This window comes from Malaclemys terrapin, chromosome 5 (genome assembly GCF_027887155.1).
Source record: "Malaclemys terrapin pileata isolate rMalTer1 chromosome 5, rMalTer1.hap1, whole genome shotgun sequence".
Taxonomy (NCBI): domain Eukaryota; kingdom Metazoa; phylum Chordata; order Testudines; family Emydidae; genus Malaclemys; species Malaclemys terrapin.
The window spans coordinates 134476475-134484949 of NC_071509.1; the positions used below are offsets into that span (position 1 = coordinate 134476475).

The following is an 8475-nucleotide window of genomic DNA, read 5'->3' on the forward strand; positions in this document are numbered from 1 at the left end:
TAGGGGTGACAGACGGACGGACGGACAGCCGAAATCCCAACGGCGCATCTTGCAAAGTGCTTTTTAACCAAATCCGCCTACCCCTCCCCATCGTCCAGCTACCCCTTCCAAAAAACCCTCCCAGCCCACCCCACAGAAACAAGAGCAAAGGGGGAGGAGCCTGTCCACTCGCTAGTAGTAACCAGGTCAGATTCCCACTCCCAGCCTCCCACCCCCACTAACGCCACCTTATAAGATGACAACAAGAAAAATTCCCACCAGTGAGCAAGGAAAGCTCACGAGCTGGACAGACTGCAGAACAGCTGGCGGGGGAGGTGCTGCAAAAGGGGGTTGCGTACTGTTTGAGGGAGCGCTCCCCACTCCAAGCCACCAAGCCCACGCATGACTCCACCCATCCACATCGTTAGCTTGACTCTTCCCAGGCCCTCACAGCTAGCTAGAGACCCCAGAACAGATCAAAACCGGCATTGCTGGAAATAGCCACACTTGGGAAAGGACCACGGCTCTTACTGATACCTTAATTTATGGCTGTTGCATTTACGCCTCCGCATCTTGGTACTGTCTTTTTAGGAAAGGACATGATGTCCAGTGGCTATTTTCGTGCCTGCGTATTAGAAAGCGATGAAGAATCTGTTTTGAACATTTGGGAAGCAGCTTTTTTTTTTTTTCCAAAATACGGATTGCTCCAACAGCACCAGTGGAAACGTACACAATGCCATATTTGGGAATGGTGTATTATTAGTTCCCCCGCGGTACTCTGGCTTCTGCAGCAACACAACCTAGCCCAGGAAAGAACAGCCCCTGCGCCTCGCTGCACGTGGGGATTAACACATCTTGTCGTTTGAGAAATGAGGCCCCCACATTTCTCTCCAAAACAGACTGGTGACGGTGCTCGGGCAGGAGAAGGGCTCCCCCTGCGAGGGTCTCGAAGTACGGGGTTCTGTCTCCAGCAGAGTTCTGTTCCCAGCTCTTTTGCAGACTTTCTGTGTGACCCTGTATGAATCCCTGAAAGTCGGAGAGGCGGGGAAATGTTCCCCCTGCAGCACAGGGCTCAATCATGCTGTCATTATTGGGGTGCTCAGGGCCAGGCACACCAAACCCCTATGGTGCCAGTAGCATGCTGGGTGTACTGCGACTCAGAGGCAAGCATTGTAGGTGCTTCGGCAGCTAGGCCTTGTAGGCACCAGCCCTGGTGGATCGCACTAACCACTCACATGGCTACGGGAGAGGGTATTTATTAGGGCTGGCAGAAAAGGGGAAGGCTGCAGATGCCCTCGGTACAGAGGCGACACTTACGGTTCAGAGTGAGCAATGGCAGGAAATGTTCGGACTGCCCAGTCGAGAGGCAGGGCTCTTCACGCCTAGTGCAGTCTGTCTCATGCGTCTTGCTGCACTGCCGTAGCAGCGACTTGGGGCGTTCCACTTGTCTCTCTGGCACTCCTTCCTAGTGGGAACAGGGCAGTGGGATGTGTCCCAGGCACACAGGGTCACTGTCGCTCTTCCCTGGCTTAGACTGTGCCAGGTGCCTCCTGATTTGCACCTCAATTGTGTGGTCACTGCCTATTTCTGGGGAGCGGCTGCCTGAGCTCTGCACGTCACTGTGGCAAGGTCCTGGGACCGCGACAGTTCTGGGCAGGGATCTGTGGCAGCTGGGCTCACTGCTGGGTTTGATTTGTTCTGCCCAGTGACTCGTCTTAGTTACCGGTCTAGTATGTTGAACATCTAGTATGTGATCATTTGCTCCTGGGGTCAGGGTGTTGGGATTAGCAAGCCCAGTGCAGACATTTGCTGTGTTTAAGCCACTAGTTAAGGAAGTCCAGTGGAGAGTTAGGAACTGAACAGTGCGTTTATGAAGCGTAAAATTAATTCAGCTGTAACTGCACAAACAACAAAGAGAATGGTAGTTCTAGCTACTTTCACGCACAGCCTGTCCCCCACAAACCTCTTCAGCAGGATATGAGGCCAAACTCCTGACATTGCTACCACAGCAGCCTCCCAGGTCACCCGTGAAGGCTTGAGGCCACTTCCAGTGGCTTCCCCCTTTCCTGGGGCTGTGCGTCCAGCCCCTTGCTCCTCTGAAACGGATGTGATCACCTCCATTGTTGACAACTTGGACACAGTCAGTGTCGCATGAATGGCATCAAGTTCTTTGTTATTTGGTGCCCCTCCGCTTGGATTTCTAGACCCCCGGGTCAATTCAGAAACATACACGGTTCCTGTGGAGTTTCTGACTGTGCCTGTCTTTTTTCTGTCACAGGTATCAGGTGTGTGATGGTGGCTACAATCAGTCTTGTGGGTATTAATGGAGCCTTTGAAGGTGGCTACTGGTTTCTCATGCCCTCCTGCAAAACTACAGTGTGCTGGTAAGTTAGAGGCAATCACTAACCACACACTGCTTTGGGGATGAAACCCTCCTGGCAGCAAAGGAGCGGGGTCAGCTTCTTCACCCCTAAGCTGCAGCGGTGCTTACAGTCATCACGTGAGAGAATTATGGTCTCAGACCTGCAGTGAGGATGCAGTGTCCAGCGCAGTGAATCCTGGGACTGGCACTTCACCATGCTCCTGTGTCTACGTGGCAAATGGCACAGATGCAGTAGCAGGGGCACATAGAGAAGAATACATTCATTAGCCCACATGCTGGGTGCAGAGCTGGACAGTCACCTGCCCGCCATGCAAAGCACTTTGCAGCTGTACAGGAAGGATGGGCGCCACCTAAACCAAAATAGAACCAGACGGCTGGCATGCAAAATTACAAAGGTGGTCCGTGACTTTTTAAACTAGGGCCTGGGGGAAAGCCAACAGATGGAGAGGAGCACAAGGTTCAGAAAGAAAGATCCCTTAGGGGAGGATCTGTTAACGGGGGTTCTCTATAGCCTAGTGAAGCAGAGAGGACAGAAGTTGATAAAGTCCCAGAAGCCGCTGAAAAGAAACAGTCATTTGAAAAAGAATCCTATTCAATTACATCACATGACAACTAAATAGTGACAAATTTTATAAGTGCTTGTATATACATGCTAGAAGTCTATATACTAAGATGGGTGAACTTGACTGCCTGGTACTAAATGAGAATATTATTATAATAGGCATCACAGAAACATGGTGGAATGAGGATAATCAATGGGATACGGTAATACCAGGGTACAAAATACACAGCGATGTGTATGGTGGGGGAGTTGTACTATATGGGAATGAAAGAAAGAGTGTCAAATATAGTAAATATCTTAAATGGATTAAACTGTCCCAAGGAATCTCTATGGATACAAATTCCCTGTTTGAATCATAAGAATACAGCAGGAGGAATATACTACCAACTACCTGACCAGGCTGGTGATGGAATCTCAAATGATCAGGGAGATTAGAGAGGCTAAAAAAAATAGAAAATTCAGTAACGCTGGGTGATATTGAGTGGGCATGCGGCACTGCAGGACGGGATGCACAAATAAAATTTCTAGACACCAGTAATGACCGTGTCTTGGAGCAGCTGGTCTTGGAACCCAAAAGGGGAGGAGAGGCAGTTCTTGATTTAGTCCTAAGTGGCACACAGGAGCTGGTCCAAGAGGTGACTATGGCTGAACCGCGTGTTATTAGTAACCATAATGTAATTAAGTTTAACATCCTTGTGGGAGCGAAAATACCAAAGAAGCCCACTACAGCAGCATTTAACTTCAAAAAGGGGAACGACACGAAAATGAGGAAGCTAGTTAAATGAAAATTAAAAGGAACAGTCACAAGAGTGAACTGCCTGCAAGCTGCATGGAAACTCTTTAAAAATACCATAATAGCGGCACATGCTAAATGTATACCCCAAATAAAAAAAACAGTGAGAGGACCAAAAAAAATGCCACCATGGCTAAAAGAGGCAGTTAGAGGCAAAAAGGCATCGTGGAAAATAGAAAGGCGAGAAAATAGAGAAAAATAGCAAGGAACATAAACTCTGGTAAGTCACGTGTAAAAGTACAATTAGGCAGGGCAAAAAAGAATTTGAAGAGCAACTAGCAAAAGACACAAAAACTATCAGCAATTTTTTTTTTAAAGCCCACGAGAAGCAGGAAGCCTGCCAAACAATTAGTAGGGACCACTGGACAATCAAGGTGCTAAAGAAGCACTCAAGGAAGACAAGTCCATTGCGAAGAAGCTAAATGAATACTGCAGAGGATGTGAAGGAGATTCCCACACCTGAGCCATTCTGTCTAGGTGACAAATCTGAGAAACTGTCCCAGACTGAGGTGTCAGTAAAGGAGGTTTTGGAACAAATCAATACATTGAACAGTAATAAGTCACCAGCCCCAGATGGCATTCACCCAAGAGTTCTGAAGTAACACCAATATGAGATTGCAGAACTCCTACTGTGGTATGTAACCTATCGCTTAAATCTGCCTCTGTACCAGATGACTGGAGGGGAGCTAATATAACACCAGTTTTTAAAAAAGGCTCCAGAGAAGATCCTGGCAATAATAGTCTGGTAAGCCTAACTTCAGTACCTGGCAAAGTGGTTGAAATTATAGTAAAGAACAGACTTATCAAACACATAGATGAACATGATTTGTTGGGAAGAGTCAATACAGCTTTTGTAAAGGGAAATCGTGCCTCACCAATGTATTAGAATTCTTTGTGAGGGGATCAGCAAGCATGTGGACAAGGGGGATCCAGTGGATATATTGAACTTGGACTTTCAGAGAGCCTTTGCCAAGGTCCCTCACCAAAGGCTCTTAAGCAAAATAAGGAGTCATGGGATAAGAGGAAAGGTCCTCTCATGGATCAGTAACTGGTTAAAAGACAGGAAACAAAGGGTAGGAAGAAATGGTCAGTTCTCACTGTGGAGAGGGGTAAATAGTGGGATCCCAAAAGAATCTGTACTGGGACCTGTGCTGTTCATCATACTTATAAATGATCTGGAAAAGGGGGTAAACAATGAGGTGTCAAAATTTGCAGATGATATAAAACAACTCAAGATATTTAAGTCCAAAGCAGACTGCGAACAGTTACAAAAACAGCTCACAAAACTGGGTGATTGGGCAACAAAATGGCAGATGAAATGCAATGTGGATAATTGCAAAGTAATGCACATTGGAAAGTATAATCCCAACTATACATACAGAATGCTGGGGTCTAAACTAGCTGTTACCACTCAAGAAAGAGATCTTGGAGTCGTTGTGGATAGTTCTCTGAAAATATCGGCTCAATTTGCAACAGCAGTCAAAAAAGCTAACATAATGTGAGGAACCATTAGGAAAGGGACAAGAACCAGGGGCCACCCAAAGAATTTAATAGACAGCTAGTTTAAAACAAACAAAAGGAAATACTTCTTCACACAATGCACAGCCAACCTGTGGAACTCATTGCTGGAGATGTTGTGAAAGCCAAAAGTATAACTGGGTTAAAAAAAGAATTACATAAATTCATGGAGGATCGGTCCATAAGATGGTGTGGGGCACAACCCCCATGTTCTGGATGGCAGGGGATGGATCACTCAGTAATTGCCCTGTTCTGTTCATTCCCTCAGAAGCATCTGGCCACTATCAGAAGACAGGATACTGGGCTAGGTGGACCATTGGTCTGACCCCATGTGGCCACTATATTGTTCTGATGGTCCCTTCGGGCCTTAAAATCTATATGTCTATTACGTGGTAATAATTTCCCTCTCCAGCAGCCTTCTATCTGCTGTACGTACATACACACATGTCTTATTTAAAAATAAATTCTCCCTGTTGCAGGTGCCCAGAGAACTAATTCATTAGATGTGTATGACAACTCTCCAGGCACATACTACTGCATGCGAATGCATCTAAAGCATCCTTCAAATCCAGTTACTTTTAATCTCCTCCATTCCAAGATCTCAAAGGCTGTTCTAACACATGTTTCTCTCCATTGTTGCAGGCTTGAAAAACCTCACACAAGTTTTGATTCCTTCAAGACTTTGCCACAGCCTCTATCACACATCTGCTCTCGTAGAAGAAAAAAGCATACAAAATAATGATGTTTTCCTTTTTTACACTGTATTATTGTAAGGAAGAGTGTTACTTGTGAAAGCACAGTCGGACAGTCATTGCTGTATAGTTTGAAAAGTATTTTCAAACCAAAAAGCAAACTATCAAAACCAAAAGAGAGCAAGTATTTTTATACCAAACATTGTGCGTATAATGATCTTACACCGGGTTAGATCACAAGTTTTGTGCTTGACTTTTGAATGCGTGCAATTAAGAGTCTCTCTTTTTTTTTTCTTTTTTGTAAGCTGCATGCATTCAAGACATGTTTTTAAATCTTGTTCAGAATTAAATAATTGTATTGTTAGGTTTATAGGCATTGTGCTTAGGCTGGGCGGAGTTAAAATGTGCTGAACTACAGATCTGGGTATATTTAGAGTATTAGGGTTTTATTCCCCAGTGTACCATATCCTATCAGGCAGGACAATCAGAAAACAACTTAGTATAATTTTTCTACCTTAGGGCTACAGTTACATTTTGCAGGGTGAGGCTTTAGGCTAGCAGAGAGCTGTGCAGGGAAAAGCCATGCATGGAGCAAGTGGAGACTTATTAATGAGGGCTCTCCTTGTGCTTACTTCAGGGACAGTTACATTTGCTGGGTCACCTGGTATCTTTCCAGGGGCAGGAAGGGCTGGTTCCGGTAATGGCTTGAAATTTTTATTGGCAACGTAAACTGCTGTAATGAGAAAAAGTTGACCCCAATTCAGCAACACACTCAAGACCATGCTTAAGTCTAGTTGAAGTTAATGGGACTTAAACACATGCTTACAGCTACACTTAAGTGCTTTGTTAAATTAGGGCCTTAATGAACAGTTTATGCCAGTCCAGCTCCTTGTTATGCAATATACTGGTATTTTCAATGCAAAAGTGAAGCCAAAAAGGGAGGCGTTGGCATTTTCTGCTAAACCCTGTTCTTTACTCCAGTCATTGTCTTGAAGCAATATTGGTAATGTCTACTGAGAATACGGTACCAGCGACAAGAAGCTCATTTACCAGTACATTCCTTTTCCCCTATTGCTTTTCACTCTGCATAGGAATAGAATATAAAAATGAGTCTGTTTTCTTGTAAAAGGATTGACAGCTCCTTACCCCTAAAGGCAACTCTCTCTCCACCCACTCACCCGTAAGCAATGCCGTGCCGCAGCCTGCACTGATTGGTTCAAGAAGGACCTGATTGTTGGCAAGTGTGGTGAACGTGTGGTCACAGGTTTCCCCGTAGTTTTGTTCACCTTGTGCTGAACACGTAGTGATGTCAGTGTTTTTAGGACGACAACACAATTGTTCTTTGTGGAAATGCAGATGTTGAGAATTCTTCAGTCCCAAGACCATGATAGCTGAAAGCATAAGACAGAAAAACAGAAATTCTACTTTTGATTAAACAAAGCGACAAGGATAACTTGAGAACAGATTAAATTCTAAGACAAATGTTTAAATAAATCTAAACTGACGTGTATAAGTATTCTAACCAATAGACTAGTTCTTTACAAAGCTGATTTTCTGTATTTGTTTTGGGTAATGGAGGAAAGAAACATCCACGTTGTCTACTCTGCTTTTTTGAAATATGTTTAAAGGTACTTTTCTATTGTAATTTTTAAAAAATAAAACAATGATTATTATAACTTATACCACAGCCTGGGGTGCTGTTTTGCTTATGTCAGGGTGACCAATCCACGCGCACCTGGGAACCTCACATGTGGCTGGGGTTCCAGTCCTGCAAGAAGCTCTGACAGGCACTACATTGGCACACTGGCTCTAGAATGAATATTACAAGGCCCTGATATCCGAAAATGAATGACAAGATCTGAGCACTGTACGTGATTGTTAAACATGGCAAACCATTATTTTCGATAACTCATCATTGTTGTTAGGCAACCAACCTAAGATCATTACAGACCAGTTCTAGTCAGCAGCAAGTAGCATTCATGTTTTTCAGCATTTGGGGGGCAAACATGGGGGGTGATTTTGGACTGTATATGCAGAGGCCTCCCAGCCCGGCCCACTCTCTTCTGGAGCCTTGGTTACCACCTGCAGGGTGACCCCAACACACTCCCAGACCTAAATCTTCTCCAAAATGTGTATTCTGCACCATCCGTAAGAACGGCCATATTGGTCCATCTAGCCCAGTATCCTGTCTTCTGACAGCAGCCAATGCCCCACTCCTCAAAGGCAATGACTAGAACAGGGCAATCATCACATGATCCATGCCCTGTCATCCACTCCTAACTTATAAGAACATAAGAAAGTCCAGCCCTCTCCTGGGAAGCTCAGGGATTAGTGTCTGTTGCCCCTGTAAGAGGGTCAATGTACCAGAGTCTGGTACTTTAACCGGAGTCACCCAACACTACAGTTACACAACACTGGATTCGTTTTGGTTAAAAAATAAAAGTGTATTTAACTACCAGGAGACAGATTTGAAGTGAACACAAGTATAAGGCATTAAAGTCAGAAATGGTTACAAGAGACATGAAGCTAAAACACTTTCTAGTAACTA

The 8475-nt window shown here is 44.8% G+C and overlaps 1 protein-coding gene across 2 annotated transcripts in view; it reads left to right on the forward strand.

Annotated features, from left to right (window-relative positions):
• The window catches only part of RBPMS (RNA binding protein, mRNA processing factor), a 130073-nt gene extending 124110 nt beyond the window's left edge, over nucleotides 1–5963 (forward strand). The window contains exon 8 of one of the 2 annotated variants that reach the window (XM_054029887.1): nucleotides 5878–5963. The gene's annotated coding sequence lies outside the window, so the exon portion shown is untranslated. Of the gene's footprint in view, nucleotides 1–2257; nucleotides 2349–5877 lie in introns of those variants that run through there. The other variant, XM_054029886.1, reaches the window with a different exon arrangement.
• The last annotated feature ends 2512 nt before the right edge of the window (nucleotides 5964–8475 follow it).